The sequence below is a fragment of the Macaca fascicularis genome, chromosome 4 (assembly GCF_037993035.2).
Source record: "Macaca fascicularis isolate 582-1 chromosome 4, T2T-MFA8v1.1".
Lineage (NCBI taxonomy): Eukaryota > Metazoa > Chordata > Mammalia > Primates > Cercopithecidae > Macaca > Macaca fascicularis.
In genome coordinates this window covers 116,860,704-116,886,248 of record NC_088378.1, presented here as the reverse complement: position 1 = coordinate 116,886,248, position 25,545 = coordinate 116,860,704, and the positions used below count along the sequence as shown (strand labels likewise).

The 25,545-nt window shown below is 40.6% G+C and overlaps 1 protein-coding gene across 3 annotated transcripts in view; it reads left to right on the top strand.

Annotated features, from left to right (window-relative positions):
• Window positions 1-19,029: 19,029 nt before the first annotated feature.
• The window catches only part of FAM83B (family with sequence similarity 83 member B), a 99,216-nt gene continuing 92,700 nt past the window's right edge, over window positions 19,030-25,545 (top strand). Inside the window, exon 1 of one of the 3 annotated variants that reach the window (XM_045391072.2) lies at window positions 19,030-19,248. The gene's annotated coding sequence lies outside the window, so the exon portion shown is untranslated. Of the gene's footprint in view, window positions 19,249-19,523; window positions 19,561-19,626; window positions 19,680-25,545 lie in introns of those variants that run through there. The other 2 variants (XM_045391073.3, XM_005552702.4) reach the window with 2 other exon arrangements.

The window sequence follows — 25,545 nt, the reverse complement described above, 5'->3', positions numbered from 1 at the left end:
TTTATATTTTGTTGTTGGAATGTTGGGACATTTTCTCCTAATTTCTTCAATTTTTCAGTAAAATAATAGACAAAGTCATCAGTTGAGAGTGGGAGGATGGAGGAAATGTTAGAGGCTTGGGGATAGAAAAGAAGATGGGAAATAGAGAAAACAGTGTGAAGAGTGAATTGAACAAGATAAAATTAGTAGGGGGGTTGAAAGTTAGTAATCGTAAATGTAAGCTGGGACCAGTCAGCACTGTGATGGGTTTTTTTGCCAGCTATATTCTCCCCTTGGGTACAGGTGCAGAAGAGGTGGAGGGTTATATTTACCCAGGCTTGGAAACTTGGCCATGAGAATACAATGGAGGCAAAGAAAAAGGAGGGAGTTGCTAATATATATAAGGAAATGACTATAATAATGAGCCATGGTATCTAAGCCAGGTAGGAGAGAAGTTAGGAATGAGAGAGGCAAAAAGGAGTAAAAAGGCATTAGAATGAATGAATTGGAGGTCCAGTGGGGTTGAGGTTTTTAGATGTCAGATATCTACTGGGAACAAACTGAGAAGAGTAAAAGTGGTGATCAGAGTGTGTGGTATTAAAAATTAATATTACAGAGAGGGCATTGCTATTGGTAATGGCAAAGTCCAGGGTACCACCATAGAGTGGTTACCTGAGGAAGGTTGGAGGCTAAAATTATTGGAGAAGAGGTAAAAAACCTAGTGGCCACAGTATTGGAAAAATGATCTATGTGGATATTGTAGTCACCAAGAATTAAGAGAGCAAACCAGGTGCCTAGAATATTTGTATTGGTCCATTCTTGCACTGCTATAAAGAAATACCTGAGACTGGGAATTTATTTAAAAAGAGGTTTAGGGCCAAGCGCAGTGGCTTACGCCTGTAATCCAGCACTTTGGGAGGCCGTGGTGGGCGAATCACCTGAGGTCGGGAGTTCAAGACCAGCCTGACCAACATGGTGAAACCCCATCTCTACTAAAAATACAAAATTTGTTGGGCATGGTGGCACATGCCTGTAATCCCAGCTACTCGGGATGCTGAGGCAGAAGAATCACTTCAACCCGGGAGGCGGAGGTTGCAGTGAGCCAAGATCACGCCATTGCACTCTAGCCTGGGCAACAAGAGCAAAATTTCGTCTCAGAAGAAAAAGGAAAGAGGTTTAATTGGTTAAGAGTTCTGTAGGCTATACAGGAAGCATGGCAACATGTGCTCAGCTTCAATCATGGCAGAAGGCAAAGGAGAAGCTGGCACTTCACATGGCAGAAGCAGGGGGAGGAGAGAGAGCAGAGAGGTGCTACATGCTTTTAAACAACTAGATCTCATGAGAACTCTATCACAAGAGCAGCACTAGATGGGTGGTTTCTAAACCATTAGGAATGGCCCCCATGATCCAATCCCCCGCACCAGGCCCATCTCCGACAATGGAATTACAATTGAACATGAGATTTGGGTGGGAGCACAGACCCAAACCATATCAATATGCAAGTAATTACAGAGTGATGTAGAAGTCATAGATGTCAAACTTCTCATTAATTCCTTAAAAAATGAGCTGTCTTAGGTATGTGAATATGCTGGAAACTTAAGACATTTCTATGTTGATATAATATTAGTTCACTTTCCCTGTGTTAATTAAATGCTAACAAAATACTAGGCACTGAAGAAAGAAAGATTTATAAGGATGGCACAGCCTCTGATATTAAGAAAACGACTCTAATATAGGCAACAAACATGCAAACAAATGGCAATTCAGTGAAAATGCATTTCCACAATCTGTGAAACAATAAAAACAAAAAAATTATGTTGGTCATGAATTGCTGAAATGAAAGCCTTCTTGATCATATACAAGTCATCCCTGGATGCAGTTCAAAATTGGATCCACCTTACACTGATTTTCTCAAAAATATCTACTGAGTACTACCTAAGAGTGTACAAAGTGTGGTAGAAGACAGGATTATATATTAAATTCTAACTCTGTCTTTATATTGAATGATATTATGGTAGGTCTTATCATACATTAAATTCTCTGTGGTTAATTTTTTTTCCAGACATTTTATTCAGGCAGTGCATGAGCTCTGATCAGCTAGGGGCAAAGTTATTCTTTCATGTTACATCAAATTATCTGAGTCATGTAAGTATTTGTTTAAAGTCAGAGCTTTGGCTAAGAAAAATATCAAGGGAAAACAAAAGTGGTAACTGGATGCTGAAGACAGAGGATATTATCTAATATTCAGATTTTCTCTGAGAACTTAAAAAAGGCTCAGTGTCAGTGGGATGCTGTTTTGTTTTTGTTTTGGGTGATTTTTTTTGATCAAATAGTATTATCTGTCAGAGCATCTAATAATGTCACTGGATGGCTGGTATTTACCTCCCTGTAATGATCATGACATGCTAGTGAATAACCAATTTCAAGAAGAGAACTTGCAGCCTTCCTGAGAATATTTATCTCTCATCTTCTTGGTTGGAAGTTTATTATAATATCACAGTTTACTTAAAGGAACTCAGTATCTATTGATTCTTTAATTCATAGTAATAACTTGCTTGAATGATTTTTTTTCACCTAAACATGTAACAATATATGTTAATATATTGAGTTGGGGATAAAAATAGCACCTATCTCACGAGGTTATAGTGAACATTACATAATTCATGTATAGCTGTGAAAAATGCTTAATATAAACTAACATTATTGTTGTTATTATTGACATCATAATTATTATTTTGACTACATAGCTGCTTTGTTTTGAAACATCTAGTTGCAAGTAAACAGAACCCAATTAGGAGTAATGCAAGCATACGATGAAGCTTAATTGAATTTACAGCGACAGTGGAGTGACATAAGGGCTGGAATGGTATTAGGACTCAGAAGACAATGGGATTAGAACCAGGAGAACCATTAAAACTCTATTTAAGCATCTCTCTTTTTATTTCTACATACCTGCATCTTTTTTTTTTTTTTTTGGTCTCTGCATAATGGCTGAAAGCAGAAATCTCTGCTTTTCATCTGTAAGGTGGAATGGCATTGCCGTAGCCCCCGAATTTACATGTTGAAGGACAGACACATGCAGGACTAACCAGCTGACTCTCAATTCCATTTCTACATAGGGGAGAAAGTGTAGTCCATCCAATTTGGCTTAGTAATCATCTTCTGACCTTGTTAGGATTGAGGATAAATTGATACAAGTTAAGAATGGTGGCCACCTCATCCTCATGATGCTTGGGCAGAAGAAGGAGGATTATTATTAGTATGGCAAACAAAGATCTACCACATACTCTTAATTTCTCAACACATATGTAAGTCTTTCTTCCTATATTCCCAAAGGTATCCTATCCATGATCCAACTAATTTACGTATAACAACAAACTACTCAACAACCTCATAACTGGAGGAACCTGATCTTCTTTTGGTCATAGGCCCACATAGGTCCAATTGCTCTACTTAAGATAAATGGAGATTTATCTGTGTCTAGAGATGTGTCACGTGTTTACCTCTAAGGCTGGGACAAATAGATAGGGGTAAAGATGTACTGTATGATTGACAGCCGCACTGGAATCACATGAATGGGGAAGGGATGGCTCCACAAAGGTAGAGTGCTTATAAGATACTTTCGAAGCCACTGCTATATTCCAACCCTAGCTGCTCAGCATTCACATTATGAGAAATTATTATATGTCTCCACCTAATAAGCTATAATAATTCCATATACCACCAAATACACACTCAGTTCCTAAGGGGAATAAATCAGTATTATCTCCAGATGACACATCTACTGATAAGATCCAGATGCAATCCTCTATGATGCATTTAACCACCCTACCACTTAAAATCCACCATGAAGGTAGGCAGAAAATAATAATAATAAAACAAGATAACTGCAATAGCTGTCTTATTTGTGAAGTAGAGAAGGAAAAATAACAAATAGTCATCACTGAATCTTAGTGTAAATCATATTCTATAGGAAAGGGTAGTAAGGATCCTTACCTTTGGCCATGGAGTAATTTCCAGGTTACATATCTGCCTCCTTTTGCTATGACTGCCAGGAGGATTGCTGGCGTTCATTTTCCTCTGTGGTCATAATCTAAAGCAGCATATGATAAGATTTCATCTGTAGAACTATAATCTCTTAGTCCACCCATTTTCTGTGGATATGATTATAATAAACTGAGTGTTGAATTAATGGTTGAGCAAAAATAGATCTTTTTCAGGCTCAAGGGTTCTCTGACAATTACATTTTCTGACGTAACCCACTCTTTTGCTTGTTAATTTATTTCTGAAACCTCCAAACGATAATAATCAGCATTAGAAACCTTGGATCTAGAGCACTGAATCTTAACCCTACAGGTGTTTGTCTCAGTAATTGCCGTTAGTGCTCTGCTAGTCTCCTGAGGCCACTGCTCACTGGCTTCCACTGTGCCCTTAGCTGAAGGTGGTGAAGGCAAACCTGTCTGTACCCTGTCCCGGTGCATCCCAGTAGAGAGTGCTTTTCACTATCTACTACCTGAAGAGAGAGAGTATTACCTCTGTCATTCTGGGAACAAATATTAAGATGTGGTTGGAAGATAAAATCTATGACTTAAGCTACTTCTGGACAGCAATCTTTCTTTCTTTCTTTCTTTCTTTCTTTCTTTCTTTCTTTCTTTCTTTCTTTCTTTCTTTCTTTCTCTCTTTTTTTTTTCTTTTTTCTTTTCTTTTCTTTTTTTTTTTTTTTTTTTGAGATGGAGTCTTACTCTGTCATCCAGGCTGGAGTGATCTCAGCTCACTGCAACCTCCACCTCCTGGGTTCAAGCGATTCTCCTGACTGTCTCCAAAGTAGCTGGGACTACAGGTATGTGCCGCCACGCCCAGCTAATTTTTTGTATTTTTAGTAGAGATGGGGTTTCACCATGTTAGCCAGGATGATCTCAATCTCCTGACCTGGTGATCCACCCACCTTGGCCTCCCAAAGTGCTGGGATTATAGGTGTGAGCCACCGTGCCTGGCCAGCAATCTTACTTTCTTACCTCCCTGATTTTGTCTGCTCTAACTTTTGCTTAGAAGCAAATGAGTTATTTTCTTTCAAAATTCATAAAGCACTGCTTTTCTGACTCTCAGCCATCGCAGATTCCTGTGCTGTGTTTTATTAACAAAGCTAAATATTGCTGTGTTTCTAATTGCAGATAACTGGCTTAAGAACCTAAGCATGACCACTTCTTGCAGGATCTTGCTGGAAGCTGCTGAAAGTGAACAGTATTTGCCAATGTTCTCATCTATTTCTTTTAGGTTCTCCAAAGTTCCACCTGAAGAAGGCATATCAGAAACATAACAAGCATTTCCAATCTCCAGTGCAGAGATACAGAGATCACTGCTGCCTGCAAAGAAATCTGGACTCAGACAGTTTCTCATTTCAAGATTTGTACCTGCAGTTTTACTTTTCAATATACCAATTTATACATTGAACTCTTTGGTTTACAGGGACAAAACTCAACTCATATCAGATTCAGTTTAAGATTCAGTTCATATATATATATATATGAGTGCAGTGGTGACATCTTGCTCACTGTAACCTCCACCTCCCAGTTTCAAGCGATTCTCATGCCTCAGCCTCCCCAGTAGCTGGGATTACAGGTGTGAGCCACTGCACCTTGCCAGATTAAATTTAAAATGGGAACTGGGTTGATAGTTTTAGACTTGGCTCTATTCAAGACTCAATCAATGTAGTAAATTTTTTGTTCTCTCTCTCCCTTATTTCTGCCCCCATGTTCCCCTCACCCCATGGCTTATTTTTTTTTTATTTTTATTTTTTTCATAAGCTGGCTTCATTTTCTTTTCCTTTACACATTTTTCCTACATGCAGTTAGGAAAGATGGAAGCCAACATTCCAGGCTACTCACTCCAGTTTAACAATCTTGGAAAGACAGCCTCTAACTTCTGGAATTACAGTATGATATATTGATACAGTTTTTAAAAATTATCCATTTGTAAAATTGACTAATTTTTGTAATTGTACACATGTATGGCATACAATTTGATGTTTCAGTGCAAACATTGCATGATCTTAGTTATACATGGAATCTAGAAAATAACAACTGATATCATAGAAGCAGAGAGTAGAACAGTGGTAACCAGTCACTGGAGAGAGAAGGGGGAGAAGGAGGGGGAGGGGAGGATGAAGAGAGGTTGGCCAATGTGTACAAAGTTGTAATTAGATAGGAGGAATAAACTATGGTGTTCTATTGCACAGTAGGGTGACTACAGTTAATAGTAAAACATTGATATCATTTTAAACTCCACAAAATAATACTATATATTCTCTTTTTGTGTGTGTGTGTGTGTGTGTGTGTGTGTGTGACGGAGTCTTGCTCTGTCGCCCAGGTTGGAGTGCAGTGGTGTGATCTCGGCTCACTGCAACCGCCACCTCCTGGGTTCAAGCGATTCTTCTGCCTCAGCTTCCCAAGTAGCTGGGACTACAGGTGCACATCACCACAACTGGCTAATTTTTGCATTTTTAGTAGAGACAGAGTTTCACCATAGTGGCCAGGCTGGTCTCGAACTTTTGACTTCATGATCCGCCTGCCTCAGCCTCCCAAAGTGCTAGGATTACAGGTGTGAGCCACCACACCCAGCCAATACTATATATTCTTTATGAATGTCTACATATGTTAAAAAAAAATTTTGTGACTGACATGGGAATAATAAACATTAAATTGAGCAGAGTGATTACTTCTGCAGGACCATAGGTGAGTGAGCTGCAGTGGGGTGCATAGGAACCTCAGCTATGTCGGTAATATTTTATTTCTTACACTAGTTGGTGGTTATATGGATTCTTGTTATATGATTTTTTTCGACATTTAAGTATGGCCAAATTATTTTATAGGTTTAAAAAAGAAAAAAATCCAATTGTTATTAATGTTGGGATTTGGATTCCAGAGACAATCTCAGATTGGCCCTGTCTGGATGATTCAAGCATTCTAGTCCTTTATTTCTTCCCAGTAAAACGTGGATGGTTAGGTCATGCACTGATCACTGTGGCTGTGGGACGGGTAAGGAGATATTGTGGTTTCCAGCTCCATTACATACAAAAGGAATAGGGAAATATGACTTTTTAAAGAAAGGGATGTTGGCTAGAAAAAAAACAACTGAGGGCCGTTTTAGTCTGGGTTAATTTTCTCTAAGCGAAGCTCATTCCTTTCTCCAGTTTATTCTCAATCTGTCCAGGCATAGATTCTTACCACATTGTAAACTGTGCCCTAAAATTTTAAATTGAACCATGGCCAACACACCTGATAAGCAATGGTGGTGAAAAAAAAAATGCTTTTTTTTTTTTTTTTTTTGGAGACGGAGTCTTGCTCTGTGGCCCAGGCTGGAGTGCAGTGGCATGATCTTGGCTCACTACCAAGCTCCGCCTCCCAGGTTCACACTATTCTCTTGCCTCAGCCTCCCAAGCAGCAGGGACTACAGGCACCCACCACCACACCCGGCTAATTTTTTGTATTTTTAGTAGAGATGGGGTTTCACTGTGTTAGCCAGGATGGTCTCGATCTCCTGACCTTGTGATCCGTCCACCTCAGCCTCCCAAAGTGCTGGGGTTACAGGCGTGACCCACCACGCCTGGCCTGCTTTTTAAAATGAAATAAATAAATCTTAATTTTTTCCTTAGGTAGTGCTGTTCAAGGTCACTCCCAAGGGGAGCATGAGGAAGGTTCCTGTGAGTGGGTGTGTGTGTTTGCACACACACATAGGTATGAAAACACCACTTCCTAGTAGTGTTTACATTTGGATCTGAGGGTAACCCGAGTGGCTAACACTTCCCTTACTATTTATTACCATGGGTCACTGTTCATTCGAATTTCACACCATCTTAAAGCTCTTGTATTTGCTGTCTTTTGATTTCATTTTGGGGGACTTGTTTTGCTAAAAACAAACAAATAAACAAACAAAACATTTCCGTAAGACATTGTCTGTAAAGACACTCCCCAACCCCTACTCTACCATGAAAACTCCCTGCTTGTGATGATGAGCTGTTGAGAGTACTCAACCATCCTCACATTTTCTGCCAATTAAACTCAGCCACAGACCACAGATGGGTAACAGTCACCATAGGTGGGTAACAATGGGATGAGGAAGGAGCCAAATTAAATATATCAGGGTGCAAACAACACATTCTCACATCTGCAGATATTTGCTACTGTTTCTACAAAAGTTTCATCATTGGTAGGCACTCAGCCTAAGTTTTAAGAATCAACAGATAATAGCTTAATCAAAAACATCACTGTATGTATACTAGACTACCAAATTCTCCCCTGGGTTGGGAAAACCTTTCTGGACCTGAACCTTGCCTGATTTAACCAGTTCCATATTTTCAGAAGTTCTATTATTCTCAGCACTTCACCTGATACTAAAATAGGTTATTAGCTAGAATTCTTTAGAACACAAGTAACAGACACCCATTTGTGTTTACAAATGTAGGAATGGAAAACGTGTTATGAGGATGTGTGCATATCTCATCTCCCAGGGCTAAGGATAGGATCACATCCAAGCCTCATGCAGAACCTGGACCTATGAAATGAAAAGCAGTTAGGACTCAGTTTCATTTTTTGTCTTTACTTTGCCCTGTGCCTTTGTGTCCTTGTCCTCTTTCCAGATCAGTTTGCTTCCTTTTTCTATCTACATGACTATGTACAGTTACTGCACAGTTTGACTTTATAGATTCAGACACATGCTGAAGTTGTCTCCAAATTCCAAGGGAAAATCTGATTGGCTTAATTGAAGATAAATGCCTTCACCTTGTCCACAGGTTGTGCTAAGTGAAAACTTAATTTGGGGGGAGTTATTTTGAAATATCAGCTGGTCTCTTTAGAACATGGTCATTCAAGATAAACCATTATAATGGAATTTTTGCCAGCTAGAGATAAAAGACTATGTTTCTGTCTAACTCATCTTAGAGCTGGTCTTGGTTTTGATGTTTGAAATAGGTGTGGAATGTCTGCAGTAATGATAACCATAGTAATATTGGACTTTTGTATGATAATTGCAGGTTTTATAAGCTACCCAACATCTTTTTGAGGTTAGTCAGTATTATTATAATTATGCTAGATTTAGGGATATGGATATAGAGACATAGAAATTTAAGTTGCTATGCTAAGGGGTCATAACAAATCTCAAAAAAATCAGAATTTAAATTAAAATCAGCTGGCTGTAAAACTTGGGCTCAAATTTAGTAATGGTATTGGAGTTCTAGTTCTATTCCATCTGGATTTTAATTTTCTTCTTACCATTTCTCATTCCAAATGCTCTAATGGCCCAGCCATTTCTCGTAATAGATTTTTTTTTTTTTTTTTTTTTTTTTCCTTGAGAGGCAGTCTTACTCTGTTACCCAGGCTGGAGTGCAGTGACGAGATCTTGGCTCACTGCAAGCTCCGCCTCCCAGGTTCACGCCATTCTCCTGCCTCAGCCTCCTGAGTAGCTGGGACTACAGGCGCCCGCCACCACACCTGGCTAATTTTTTTGTGTATTTTTAGTAGAGACGGGGTTTCACTGTGTTAGCCAGGCTGGTCTCGAACTCCTGACCTGGTGATCCGCCTGCTTCGGCCTCCCAACGTGTTGGGATTGCAGGTGTGAGCCGCTGCTCCTGGCCTAGATTTTTAAACTGAAAATTATTTGTTCTTTATGCAATAACAAACACCAATGCAATCTGTCTACAGCAATAGTATCTTATATGTTTTTGTAATTTTTTTTGGTTAAATACTCTTCCATAATTCTCTTTTTTTCAAATAACAATCATAGTGGCCATGAATTTTATTCTGCCTACATTTGTAGGTAGAACTGGGGTCCTGGCAAACATCTACTTAAATAAAGTTTAGTGTTTTAGTGGGGATTCCTTTTAATACCTACTAGAGAAATATATTTTTAGTTTGAATACAGGGAGTAGGAAAGATAGAAAAGAGCATTGTTCAAAAATGTATCTAGGCTGGGCATAGTGGCTCGCACCTGTAATCCCAGAACTTTGGGAGGCCTAGGCAGGTGGATCACCTGAGGTCAGGAGTTCGAGACTAGCCTGGCTAACATGGTAAAATCCCATCTCTACTAAAAATACATTAATTAGCTGGGTGTGGTGGCGGGAGCCTGTAATCCCAGCTACTCTGGAGGCTGAGGCAGGAGAATTGCTTGAACCCTGGAGGCAGAGGTTGCAGTGAGCTGAGATTGTGCCATTGCACTCCAGCCTGGGCAACAAGAGTGAAAACTCAGTCTCAGAAAAACAAAAAACAGAAAACAAAAATGTGTATCTATATTTGTGATTTAAATATGAATATTTTCACTATAAATTATGAATAATTTTATTCTAATAATTACAGCAGTGATTAGGAGATAATTTTTTGATATTGGAAGTTTGATGTTGAGTAATGTAGATGTTGAATCCTTTGAAGCTCAGTTTCCTCCAGAAACAGTTGCGTGTTCTCTAAGAACCAGAAGAGTTGATCTTTTGTATAAATAAACCTAACATTATAATTATGACAGCCTCATGGTTTGGTGCTGTCTTCATGATAGTGAGTTATCCTGACATCTGGTTTTTTAAAATATGCGTGACACCTCCTCCTCCTTTTTCTGTGGCTCTCACCTTGTGAGGCACTGGCTTACTCCTTTGTCTTCTGCCTAATTGCAAGCTTCCTGGGGCCTCCCCAGAAGCCAAGGAGATGCCAGCACCACGCTTCTTGTACAACCTACAGAACCATAAGCAAATTAAACCTGTTTTCATTATAAATTACCCAACCTCAGTTTTTGTGTTTTGTTTTGTTTGTTTTGTTTTGTTTTGTTTTTGAGATGGAGTCTCCCTGTGGATATGCAGTGGCGCGATCTCGGCTCACTGCAAGCAAGCTCCGCCTCCCGGGTTCACGCCTTTCTCCAGCCTCAGCCTCCCCGGTAGCTGGGACTACAGGCGCCCGCCACCAAGCCCGGCTAATTTTTTGGGTGTTTTTAGTAGAGACGGGGTTTCACCGTGTGAGCCAGTATGGTCTCCATCTCCTGACCTAGTGATCCGCCTGCCTTGGCCTCCCAAAGCACTGGGATTACAGGCGTGAGCCACCACGCCTAGCCCTCAGTTTTTTTTTATAGCAACATAAAGAATGGCCTAACACATTAGGAAGAAAAAGTACATAGAAGCTTGTAAACCTAGAATTGAGAGTCTAAGAAACCAGGAGGCTTTCCTGTGAAAAAGAGAGTTAAGTTAAACTGTGAAGGAGGAGTTCATAGTAGTTTTTTTTTTTTCATTTTTAATATACAAGGGTGTTGATGGCAATATTGTGAATAGTAGAAAAAATAATCTGGATATAAAATTCTAATCAATTAGTGCTACATATATAATATATCCTCACCAAGGGGTATTATGCACCCATTCAAATAAACAATTAGAGCTCTGTCTTTTGACATGGAGGGATTTCCATGAAGTAGTGAGAAGTGAGAAAAGAAGCATGCATTTAAAAAAGCACAGGAATAGTTCCAGAGAGAGCATTCCTCAAGAAAAAGAGAGAGGAAGTGGTGTAAAGATGAGCTTCCTAGGCATAAGGAACAGCATGTGCAAATGCCCCAAGGAAGAAGACAGCCTGGTGAACTACAGTAACTGAAAGGAGAGTAAAGAGGCTGGAGCTCAGAAAATGAGGTCGGGGCTATAGGTTAAGGAGAGGTGGGAGGCATACCGGGTGAAATAGAGAAGTAGACAAGTCAGAGCGTATATTTGAGAAAGCGACATGTTTTATACCTTGAACTAGTTCCTTTTTTAAAACTTAGTGATTGCATGTCATTTAACGTGTAGTGATTGCTGGGGGAGCTATGCAGAGTATTCACTATAGTTTAGAATCAATGACACAAAGGAAATAAATTCTTTCCTGGCACAAAGGAAATAATAAATTCTAGTTTTCCACTTCACCTTGTCCCCTTTCCAGTGGTTTTCTCCCATGAAGGCATACAATACGGTTCTGTAGTTCTCAACTCCCAGGCTCAATGCCCCTTCTTGGTTTTAAAGAAATATTTTGTAACATCATCTTGTTACACTAAAACAATGAAATTTATTAATAATGTAATTTAGCCTACACATATAACTTTTAAAAATAATGTTATGTCCTGATTATAATGTAAATAAAAGGAATTTATAAAAAAATGCTATTTGTCGTAGTATATAAACATTCATACACAAATATACCAGAAGACAGAAGAAGCTGTGAGAGGTGAGATGACTGACCTACAGATGCTAAGGAAGAACGATGAGTTTTATTATATCTCTGAAGCAGTTCTGTAGTGCCATGATCTAAAAAATGATGACTAATTCTTAGCAAATGTCTACGTTAAGCAAAATATATTGTAATTGGATTCCTGTAATTCAGTATACATTAAAACCGTGCCAAACATTTCTTGTATTTGTATGTAAAACGGAGAGAAGCTCTGAACTTAGGCAATTATAAATGAATTTTTCATCTTCATTTTGTCTGGCAGGGCTGCTATTATTTGCCCAAGACATCAGATAATTTTCCATTGTGATGGATACATCACAGGACATTGTCATTTCCAGGCCCACCATATAACCTCAATACACAGCCCTCAATCACTGTAACATTTCCCAAAAGTTCCTTATGAATTGGTCCACTGAGAACCACTGATCTGACTGGAAGACAAAACACTGGAAATGTCACATTATACCAGAAGACTTCAATAACAGCCAGAAAAAATAAATAAATAAATAAATAAATAAATAAATAAATAAATAAAAAGGATGTTATAAAATCACATATAGTTGGCAGAAAAAATAGTAAAGGGATTAAGTCTTAGGCATTTTAAGGGGCCTACACCAGTCAAAGCTGGAATAAAACAATGTAGAAATAGATTTTGAACAATGACTAACCTGAAGCGAGACAGAGGAACGAGGGAGGCATTGTAGGCTGGAGGTCCACTGAGCAGAGGTGGGCAAAGGTGTGATGTAGAAATAAACATGATATGTCTGGGAGACAGTGATACAGAATTTCAGACATCCTCAAATTAGGCCTTCCAAAAAGGCAGTTGGAGTTGGCAGTTTACTGATCCTCCATTTTTGTTGTTGTTTTCTCTTTTTCTGTCTTAATTATAAAAAATACAAGTTATATCCCAGACCTCAGCTGAAGTTTGTGAAATCCAGTCCAGACTGTGACTCTAAGGACACCAAAAATGATCACTACTGATGTGATTTTTTATAATTCCTACAACATATAGTAACAATGAATGTCTATGATTATGCTAACAATGTTGATGATAACGACCTTTCTATATTGCTATGATAAAACACCTTAGAAGATGGCTATTCATATTCATCCATAACAATGAGTAACAGATGACTTCAGAAGTTAGATTTAGTATTTTCAAAGATGTTAAATATTGACAATTCTCATGTCCTAACAAATACTAATAACAAAAGATGAATGAATATTTTAAAAATTGAATAATTAAAATAATCAGTACTTTGTATGAAATAGATTCTATTAGCTCACTCTATGTTCTGTTTTTACACCTAATGGCATGATTATGCAATTTACCAGTAAATACCAGCATGGTTTTTAATGTTATTTACATGTATTATGAAAAATGTAAGCAACCTAATATTTTCATGTGTTTGATCTGCCCAAGAGAAAGAGAAGAGGAAATGCACTCATGAGAGAATAGGACCTAATGAGTTTAGCAATTTAAAAATTAAGGACCATGATTTTCTGCTATTTTAATTAAGTCATTTCATATCTCTTTACCTCATTCTCTAAAATAATTTGTTACAATTATCTAACCTTTTACAAATGTTTGCAAATTAAAAGAAATAATTACCCAGTACTACACCATAATTTTGAAGAATGGATGAAGCACACTGTATGATAATGTGTTTTTCATCCTTCTAAAGGAACTTCGTGATGACCAAAACAGGAAAAAAAAAAAATTTTTAATCTACAAATCTATTGAATTTTATTACATTTGTTTCCACACCTCTTTTCACAAATGTTTGCACCATCTTTTTGAACTTCAACTGGTCTTTAATTAGTTGTCTACACACCAATGAACACACAAACACCAGTCAAGGAATCAAATTAACACAAGATTCCTAGTTATATTATCTGCTATGCTTTATTAGTCTTTCTATCCTCTGTCCTAACCAGTGCTTAGCATAATGCCTTTTCTTTAGAAAGCTCTCAATAAACGTATTTATGGCACTTACATAATACTTTATGAACAATTTAAATGTGAGAGATATATAAAATGATTATGATGTTCATTTCAATAATTTTCACAGTAGTCTTACATGAAATGTCATAAGACAATTAAACTAATGTGATGATTCATCTGGCCACAGTTTTAGCCAACACTGACAGGAATTTTGCTTGGTAACTTCCCCAAAGTACTTGGGGAAAATATTTGTTGTTGTTGTTGTTGTTTTTTATTTTTTTGTGGAGACGAAGTCTCACTCTATTGCCTAGGCTCCCAGGCTGGAGTGCAATGGCGTGATCTCAGCTCACTGTAACCTTTGCTTCCCGGGTTCAAGCAATTCTCCTGCCTCAGTCTCCTCAGCAGCTAGGGTTACAGGCACGTTCTACCACTCCTGGCTAATTTTTAGTAGAGACGGGGTTTCACCATGTTGGTCAGGTTGGTTTGGAGCTCCTGACCTCTTGATCCACCTTGGCCTCCCAAAGTGTTGGGATTACAGGCATGAGCCACTGCGCTCAGCTATGAAAATGTTTTCGAGAGACACATCCATTTTCTTATCATTAGATATGATATTCTTTCTGTATTAAAGGCTTTATCTGCCTGAAAACCATTGTCTCGAACTGAACTAAAATACATACATCCTAAAGCTCTTGAAGGAACTAGAATCTTAGTGCTCTTTTTGTGTGCAAATAATGACTGAGACCTGGTAACTAATTGAAATAGCTTCTCATACTTCTCATACTTCTAAGGATTTTTAAGAAACATATTTGTTGAAAACAAATCAACAACTGAAAAAAAACATGTCATTCAGAGTATGATTTCCTTCTTTCCCAATAAAGTTAGTTGCTTTCTCTCTTCTATAATTCCTGTCTCTTTCATTGTTATCTATATTTATGTGTATATATATTTTTTCTGGATTATTCTACTTTACATATATCTTATCAGTTAAATTATAAGTACTAGCCGGGCACGGTGGCTCATACCTGTAATCCCAGCACTTTGGGAGGCCGAGGCAGGTGGATCACGAGGTCAGGAGTTTGACACCACCCAGGCCAATATGGTGAAACCTCGTCTCTACTAAAAATACAAAAATGAGCCAGGTGTGGTGGTGCATGCCTGTAGTCCCAGCTACTTGGGAGGCTGAGGCAGAAGAATCGCTTGAACCCGGGAGACAGAGGTTACAGTGAGCCAAGACCGTGCCACTGCACTCCAGCCTGGGCAACAGAGTGAGACCCCGTCTCAAAAAAAAAAAAAAAATTATAAGTACTTTCAAGACAGGAAAAAATACCTGATTGCTTTTGAACCCGCTTGCATACCTGTTAAGTGTAACTTCATATTTCCACTGATTTGTCTGGACTTTAAATATTGTAGAATGGAAATATTTTTATAATTATTTAATAAATATTTAGATTAAATATTGTGGAAAGATGCAATGAAGATTGTAGTTTTTTGAACAGATATTGTTTTAAGAGCCTTTTTTTTGAGACAGAATCTCGCTCTGTCTCTAGGCTGGAGTGCAGTGGCACAATCTGGGCTCACTGCAATCTCCGCCTCCCGGGTTCAAGCAATTCTCCTGCCTCAGCCTCCCAAGTAGCTGGGATTACAGGTGTGGACCACCATACTCAGCTAATTTTTGTATTTTTAGTAGAGACGGGGTTTCACATGTTGGCCAGGATGGTCTTGATCACCTTGACCTCGTGATCTGCCTGCCAAGGCCTCTCAAAGTGCTGGGATTACAGGTGTGAGCCACTGTTAGTGTAATCTTCCCATCCATCCTGTTAGCTACTTTTAAAGAATTAACTGTAAAAGTCTAATTTTAGTTTCTGTCTTAAATATAACCTATCCATTTAAAAAATAATAGAGAATTTATTAGGCATACTTTTCATATGGAGTGACTGAGGTTTTGTATCTCCCTTCCCATATCATCTGGACCTTGTTCATTACTCATTATTTTCTATTCTCTGCTATTTCCTTTCCAACACAATTACCTGAGTACCTATAGCTACAGAAAGATTCCCAACAACCTGAAAATAACCTTTCATATGATTCTGCTCCTGCCTCTTCCTACTTTTCACATACGTGGCCATTTTCTTTCTTTCTTCCCCTCTATTGATGACTTTTGGCAGCTTGAAAACACAGTTATAACTTGGGCAACACGGTGAAACCCTGTCTCTACAAAAAAATACAAAAATTAGCTGGGTTTGGTGGTGTGCACCTGTAATCCCAGCTACTAGGGAGGCTGAGGTGGGAGAGCTGCTTGAACTGAAAAGTTGGATGTTGCAGTGAGTTGAGACACTACACTCCAGCCTAGGGGGCAGAGCAAGATCCTGTCTCAAAAAAAGAAAGAAAGAAAAGAAAACCTATTTATTTCTTTCACTTTAAATTCTACATCCAATCTATCTGACGCAAATCATATGATTTTCAATCTCATTGGCTGTCAAATTGGTTTCCTCCTTTTCATTTTCACTATTTCTCCCCTTGTCATACTATTCACACTACAGTTAGGCATAACTACTCTTCCTGACTCCCTAGAATTTATACCAAAGGCACCAACTGTTAGATTAGTCAACACATCACCAGCAAGAGACACAAGTCCATATTTTTCAAATTGCAATCAGAGTTCTTCCCAATCTGATTCCCAGTATAATTAATAGTAATGGCCACTTACGTGCTTACCGCAGATCAAGAGCTGGAATGTTTTTCACATACCATATCTAATTTATAATTCTCACAACAATCTTAGATTGTAAATAATTTTGACCTCATTCTGTGAGAAAATTACTCCAAACTTTATTTTATTTATTTATTTTTTTGAGACCGAGTCTCGCTCTGCCGCCCGGGCTGGAGTGCAGTGGCACGATCTCAGCTCACTGCAAGCTCCGCCTCCTGGGTTTACGCCATTCTCCTGCCTCAGCCTCCCGAGTAGCTGAGACTAACAGGTGCCCACCACCTCGCCTGGCTAGTTTTTTTGTATTTTTTAGTAGAGACGGGGTTTCACCGTGTTAGCCAGGATGGTCTCGATCTTCTGACCTCGTGATCCGCCCGTCTCGGCCTCCCAAAGTGCTGGGATTACAGGCTTGAGCCACTGCGCCCGGCCTCCAAACTTTATTTCTAAACATATCTTCCACCAAAACCATGTGGTGCCCATGGCCAAATCAGGTAGTTGATTTGTGAGTTCTGGAACTTGCTTTAACTTTCATCCTCTAGCCTTTACTCTGCTCTTTCAGCATCTAATCACATGCCAATTTCATTCTCCTGAGAAGTTTGCTCATCAGTCAGGACCCAATTCAAATTCTAATAGTTCTATGAAATTCTGTCCACATTCCTCACCTACCTTCTAGGCTCCTATGTATCTTTCCATCCCATTAAGGATGGAAAGGTCTTACATAGCATAATACCTTTAATGGATTCTCTCTCTCCACTTCTATTTTCTGATCTTTTATTTGCTTTTAATAATGAACACTCTAGTAGATATCCTTCTTTCTTTGTGATTTCACTTGACTTAGCATGAAAGCATATCTTAATAAAATTAGACTTCCTGTGGGCCTCATTTTACTGTAAATATTCTTGATATTTTTAAAAATAGGATAAGTGTAGTCTCAAAATATTCATAAGTATTGCACCTTTAAGAAATATCCAGAATTATTCTCAAAGGTTGTAGAAACATGCCAGTATATTAAGTACCACATACAGAATATTAATTTAGTCAATGGATTGCATGCCAAAAATGAGGAAGAGAACTGAAAAAAATACTAACAAGTGAGATGTGAAAATTAGGAACAGAAGGAAAAAAATAAATACATAAAACAAGACAATTCTCTACATGCTTTTGAAGAAAAGAAACTACAAATCAGACACCAAGATTTGGAAGATTAGCTTTGTAATATCCTGGAATTTGCTTTTACTTTCCTGACTTTGCCCTTTGCTCTGATGTTTCAGTATCCAGACTAATGCGAATTTCATTCTTCAGTTTAAATCAGCACATCAGTTAGGGATTAATCCAAACCTTAATGGTTTAGCATTTTCCTAAACTGTTTAATTACGGGCAAAATAGCCATGAAAGTCATTTTTAAGGGTCAATTCAATTTTATGATAATTTATATATTATGCCAGAAGCTTAAAATATGCCTATTATTACCCTAAATTCCATTCTTACAATACTAGGCTGCATTTTAAACATTTGCTGCAAATGACTATATCTTGAAGTCTACGTGATTACACAAGTTATTGTAAATACTCATGACAGATTTACTGAGGTGTAGGCAAGGAAATGAAAAAATAAATTTTATTATTTACTGTATTTCATGTTAAAACTAAATTATACTGTCTCTACTTCCGTAACATTGCTCCGCAGTATCCCACCTAGAGTGACCTGCTTTTGACGCACATCTCCCTATTTTAAACAATATCCTTTCATCCCAAATCTGTAACTAGGACAGTTGAGAGTCAGTACCAAAATCTTTGATGATATTTGAAATTGTGACGGGGCGCGGGGGCTCACGCCTGTAATCCCAGCACTTTGGGAGGCTGAGGGGGGTCGATCACGAGGTCAGTAGATCAAGACCATCCTGGCTAACATGGTGAAACCCCCGTCTCCACTAAAAAATACAAAAAAAATTAGCCGGGCGTGGTGGCGGGCACCTGTAGTCCCAGCTACTTCGGAGGCTGAGGCAGGAGAATGACGTGAACCCAGGAGGCGGAGCTTGCAGTGAGCCGAGATCGCGCCACTGCACTCTAGCCTGGGCGACAGAGCAAGACTCCGTCTCAAAAAAAAAAAAAAATTCTTTTACATAAAAAAGGTAAATGCACAAGCACTTTTTCTTGTACTTTTCCACTCCTCACGTCGTCTCCAAGCCTAAAAACTCTCTTAGGCGTTGAGAAGGAGTCTGCACTGCGGGATGCCCAGTGGAATTACCTACTATGGATGAATCCGCCCCACACTCTCGAGGGTGCTACAACCCTTGCTCTCACCCCGCCGTCCCCAGGCCTGTCCTCCAGGCATTCATGAGCCCAGGGAGAAGCGAGGCCGGGACCACGGCCCCGCTCGGCCTAGATCCGCCTTCTTCCCAGGTGAGCGTCGCTGTCCTCCGGGATCGCTCCTTGCCCCAGCCCAGGAGCAGGGTGTCGGGACTTGTAATTGCCCCGTAGCCCCGAGGGCGGGCAGGAAAGAAAGGCTTTTTCATACTCCGCCGGGAGAGGGTTGGGTGGTTGAGTTCAGACAGGTTCCGAGCGCTTTCTGGCTGTTTGGGGTTTGGCGTGCCACGACTAGAGACTTGTTGTAACCCGTCTCCACTCCCGCCCCCTCTAGCGCTGCACCTCGGTCTCGGGGAGGCGCGGTTCGAGCCGGAATCAGCCTCCCGCCGCCGACTTGACGCTGGGCAGGTAACTCCCCTCCCCTCCCCGCCCTCGCCCGGGCGCTCGCTGCTTCCTGGGAGGCAAACCTTCGGCAGCGGGCGCGGTGTGGCGGGCGCGGTTGCGCGCGGCTTAGGGCGCTCCTGGCCGTAAGTGGGGCTCGGGCTCCCCTGCCCCGGACCACGGCGGGCGGGACCCCAGCAGGCGCAGGGTTGAGGTGCTTGGGGTGCTGGGCGGGGGGGGCCCAGGGCTTCACCCGCCCTTGGCCGGCGCGGCTGACGGGAGGGATAAGGGCCTCCCCCTTGGGAGCGCGCGCGGGATTGGAAGTTCCCCAGGGTGCAGAGCTCAGTTGCTTTAGTCTTTTCTACGTTTCTTTCATTGTCGTGTGGGTGCGAGTGAGTTGAGAACTTTGAAAAGTTGTCTCGGGCGGAGTCGGTTTGGGTCCCCAAAGGACGGGCGCCGCCGCTCGTGGACGCTGGATTTGTTTCCTCTTTCCCAGTGTAGGAGTGCGCCGAGGACCCCGGGAGAGGAAGCGGGAGGAGAGACCGCTGGGAAGAGTCTCGTGGGAGGAAATCCAGGGTGGAAGCGGAGGACGTGGGGGTGGAGGGTTCCGGGAAAAGGTGGGAGACCTTAGGTCGCTGAGGGGCGTGGGTGTTCTTTAGATCCGTAGTGAGGAGCAGAACTTGAAAAGACAGTTTTTTTCACACAACCTCTTAATTGTACAGGATCCCGTTTCTGAGTGCAGACTGGTAGCGACCTGTGTTTTTCAAACTTGGGTCGGCCTGAGTCTAGGTCTGTGTGCCCTAGCAGCTCTCCAGGAGAAAGTCTGTACGTACCAAAGTTTGAGAACCACTGCTCTAAATCGTGGTGAGTGATCTAGAGGAGGAGAGTATGCCTAGAGCAGGTTGCTCCTGGAACGGGACTTGGAGACTTTTGGCCTATTCTGTGTGATATGTGGGGGGTCTTGCCTGCATAAGGTGAGTGAAGAGGCAGGGAATGTGCCTGTGTTCATTGCAGGGGTCATAGGTATGTCAAGAGACAACAGTGCTTTAGAGGAGGAGGCTGGGAGGTTATGGGAACACAAGTTAGCACGTTGTCTATGCTTGGAGTGGTGAGGTTATAGGGTCTCTCTGACCTAGACGTGGAAATGAGAGCTCAGGCGGCCAGAACACTTAAGAAGAAGGTGTGCGGGTGGCAAGCAGTTGAGGCGAGAATTTAATGCCCAACACCTTATGTCCAAATTCCCATTTACAAACATCTTGCCAGGTTACTGGCAGGCACCTCCCTTCTTTCCCTTTCTCATCCTAACAAGTGCAAGAGCCCGGAGGAAATCCATGACAGAGGCTGAATCATTGCTGACTGGCATCAGGAAAAGAGACAGTGATGAAAGGGACTTAGAAGAGAAAGCTGGGTTTTTTTTTGGGGGGGGGGGTGGTGGCGGAGGGAGGCTTCAAAATGATTGACGAATGAGAATAATATGAAATAGAACGATGGAAGGTTGGGAGTGCCGGTCTTTGTTGCGTTTGTTTCTTTCTGTCTTCCTATAGTTCCCAGAAAAGTAGAACTCCCCACACCTTCCAATTGCAAATTCCACCCCCTTGCCTTTGGGGCTCAGGCACACGTGGTGGGGTATACACCTATTTAGGGTGCTGGCTACACCCTCTAGAGCCTGCCTAAGGGGCTGGGTGGATCCTGCCTTTAAAGCTGGCAGGCTCTAGACCGCAGATGCTGAGAATTTATTGTGGGAAGCATTACCAATTGAACAGTTGCTGAAAGAGATTGTGTAGATGCAGACAAACCACACCTCTGGCGCTGACTCAGTGATGTCTTTTACGTTTATGCCCTTGAGTTTATGACGCTAACTGGCTAAACTTTTTTGGGATGAATTAATTAATTTTATTAATCTTTCTATTTTATTCCCTCTAGCGTCCACCGTTCTTTATAGTTTAAGGTGGAGGTTCATTCACTGAGTATTTTCTTGACCATGACTCACCTTGCAGCAACTCACCTACTTGTTTCCCATTTAATTACATTATACAATACTGAGTTGCCAAAATGTAATGTTATTATACTTTTAAGTGTCCAGAATCTTGGGGTAAAAAACTGTGATCCCATCAAAGCAGGACTCTTCCAATACATAAATCTAGTTGGATGAGACCTTTTGAAAAGAGGCCACTTAGCTTAGTTTAATTAATTATTGGTAAAATTTCAAGTTATCCTTGTTTAGCTAGTTAGGTAAGTTGCACATCTGTCCCTTTATAAGTTGCAAAATGTGAATGTCCCGTGGATGTTTCACAATTCAGCTTTTTAAACACAATGTTTTGTTCTTTTTGAAATGGCTTTTGTTCCTTTAATTTCTGACCTGGAAATGGAATGTATTTTAGAATTTTGTTGTTGAATTTATCATTTGAACATCAGAATACCTCCACTCCCCTGTGGAAACAAGAGTTCTAAATGACGGTTATTCACAGCCCAGCTTTAAGGATGCCGCAGAAAAAAATTTGTACAAATAGCACTTAAACTCCATCAAGAATTAAAGCCAACAACATTTCTCTGAGAAAATGTGTCAGAGCCTTCAGTGGGAGCTTCTTTCCCACTGAGGTGTGCCAATGGGTATGGGCACTGTCTAGAATTATCCTGGTCCCTAAGGGTAGAGCAGGCTTCCCAAGGGGATTGGGAGGTGGAGTGCTGTGGGAAGACAAGAGCTGGGGGAATGGTAGGCTCCAGTGGAAAGGATATACGTGGAGGTGAGGTGGAGTGGGGGGCAAGTGGGCTGTATGCTGGGGAGGAGGGTGCACTAAGGAGGCAGGGGGCTAACATGTACAGAAGATAGGAGTGGGGAATGGAGGGGCAAAGGATGTTTTCGGGGGCTGTGATGCTGTAAGGAAGGTGAGCCTGGGTGGAGAGATGATCCAAATATGAGGGATATTCACTGGGCTTGCTGTCTGTGTTGGGAAGTCCTGGAATCACATGATCATGAATGGTGGGAAACTTTTCCTCTGGGGACATCTAATTACTACCCAGTTTGTCTTTTGTTTTATTTTTACACTGTCCTTAGGAGTGGGGTAAGATGTCCCCTAAGGGCACAGGACATTTATCTTTTGAGCTGTGTCTTAAATAATTTGTAGATTACTGGTCCGTGGGGAACTTAAAGTAGTCATAGTCAGCCTCTCTTGCATACTGACATAGGGTCAGGTGTAATCTCCAGGTCACTGGCAGGGGCCTATGTTAAAGAGTTTATAGAGAAGTTATGCAGTGATGATAATTATCTAATGGCTCTAACTTTGTGCTCTTTTACACTATCTCTTTGATTAAACATATTTATTGACCATTATCTGCCAAGCAATATATTCCTCTCCAGGGATAGGAAAGTGAAAATATATTCCTGGATCTTAGGAATCTTGCAGTTTAGGGACCTAATGATGATTACAAGTATACAAATAAATAAATGGATCAAGTCCACTGATTTTTGTAGTTCCTTCCTATTCTCTGAACATCACAGCAGACATTGTTCGTGTTCATTAATTCATTTGTGAAATTGAACATTAGCAGCCCTGGGATTGTCATGTTTTTTGACAAAGTATTAACATTCTTTAGGCTTGCAGGTTTTTCACTGGTATTGTGAAACGTTTAGACTATGTGGCCACTCCTGTGTCCCACCCACAGTGCTCTGAAATTCTCTGTGATCACTTCTTATTGAAAATATCATAAAATAATGTTAACTAAGGTTTCTTCACAATATCACTGTGAAGCTTATTATTTCCACTACTTGGCCAAATTTTCATTTCAAAGGGTTTTCGTTCTTTATTTAACATCACGTTCCTTCTTTGATTGCATAAACATTACTACTTGGGAAATAAAAGGCAGTTTTCAAAGTACTAAAGAGTGACATCTTCCATCTCAATGGTGGTAATAGAATCAATCGACATGAGATGTTTGGGCTGTCATTTATATATACATACTAGCAATTATGGCTTTAATTCTTAACAGCATGTTCCTCCAAATAACCTAGTCTCATAAGACTCATTCAGCAGATTTTTTTTTATTATTATTATTCCTGAGACAGTGTCTCGTTCTGTCACCCAGGTTGGGGTGCAGTGGCACAATCTCCACTCACTGCAAGCTCCGCCTCCCAGGTTCATGCCATTCTCCTGCCTCAGCCACCCAAGTAGCTGGGACTACAAGGGGCCGCCACCACACCTGGCTAATTTTTTTTTTTTTATTTTTAGTAGAGACAAGGTTTCACTGTGTTAGCCGGGATGGTCTCGATCTTCTGACCTCGTGATCTCTCTGCCTCGGCCTCCCAAAGTGCTGGGATAACAGGCGTGAACCACCACGCCTGGTCTCAACAGATGTTTTAAAAGTACTATATTTTAACGGCCAGATGTGGTGGCTCACACCTGTAATCCGAGCACTTTGGGAGGCCGAGGCGGGTGGATCACAAGGTCGGGGGTTCAAGACCAGCCTGGCCAAGATGGTGAAACCGCATCTCTACTAAAAATACAAAAATTAGCCAGGTGTGGTGGTGGGCGCCTGCAGTCCCAGCTACTTGGGAGGCTGAGGCAGAGTATTGCTTGAACCTGGGAGGCAGAGCTTGCAGTGAGCCGAGGTCACACCACTGCACTTCAGCCTGACTGACAGAGTGAGACTCCGTCTCAAAAAAAAATAAAAAAAAAAGTGCTGTATTTTTTCAAATATAACTTCTGAGTTATTTGTTAAAGATAAGTGCAATATAGCTAAGATGTTTTTAGAGTAAGTAACTGTTTACAGTGTTCTCCCATAATTCTTTTTTTAGTTTCAACTCTTCCTTTCCATTTTCATCTTTATTGGCCTTTTCATCTTTTTTGTCACATCTCATCCTTTCTACCCTCCTTTTGTCCCTTCTCTTCCTTCTTTTTTCTTTTATGCTTCGCTTCTCTTCCTTCCCGTTATGTTTTTCTCTTCACCTCCCTTCTCTTTTTATCTATCCCTTCTCATTCCTTCTGATTTACTTTTTTACCTGTTCATCTTTCTTCTTTCTTATCTCCCATTTCATACTTCTGTTTATTTGTCCATTTCGCCATCTGTTGAACTACCAATTTATTTACATTTTGTTTTGTTTTTTTGAGATGGAGTCTCGCTCTGTTGCCCAGGCTGGAGTGCAGTGGTGCAATCTTGGCCCACCACAACCTCCGCCTCCCGGGTTCAAGCGATTCTCCTGCCTCAACCTCCCAAGTAGCTGGGACTACAGTCATGTGCTACCATGCTTAGCTAATTTTTGTGTTTTTAGTAGAGATGGGGTTTCACTATGTTGGCCTGGCTGGTCTCAAACTCCTGACCTTGTGATCCACCTGCCTCAGCCTCCCAAAGTGCTGGGATTACAGGCGTGAACCACCGTGCCTGGCCTATTTACAGTTCTTTATTTCTGTCAGTCATCTTTATCAGCACAGTTCTCTACTTTGGTATTCTAAAAATCTGTACAATTAAAATTAGAAGCATATCTCGTTTTATTGCGCTTTGCTTTATTGGACTTTGCAGCAATTGTGTTTTTACTAATTGATGGTTTCTGGCAACACTGCCTCAAGCAAGTCTGTCAGTACCATTTTTCCAACAGCACATGCTCACTTTGTGTCTCTGTGTCACATTTTGGTAATTCTCACAGTATTTCAAACTCCTTCATTTTTATAATATCTTTTTTGGTGATCATTGATCTCTGATGCTACTCTTGTAATTTTCTGGGGGTGCTGCAAATCATGTGCACATATGACAGTGAACTTAGTCTATAAACGTTGTGTGTGTTCTGACTGCTTCACCAACCAGCCGTTCCCCTATGTCTTTCCCTCTGCTTGGGCACAATATTGAAATTAGGCCACTTAATAACTCTACCAGGGCCTTTAAATGTTCAAGAGAATGGAAGAGTTGCATGCCCTCTTTTTAAATCAAAAGCTAGAAATGATTAAGCCCAGTGAGGAAGTCATGTTGAAAGCTGAGATAGGCTAAAAGCTAGACCTCTTGTACTAGACAATTATCCAAATT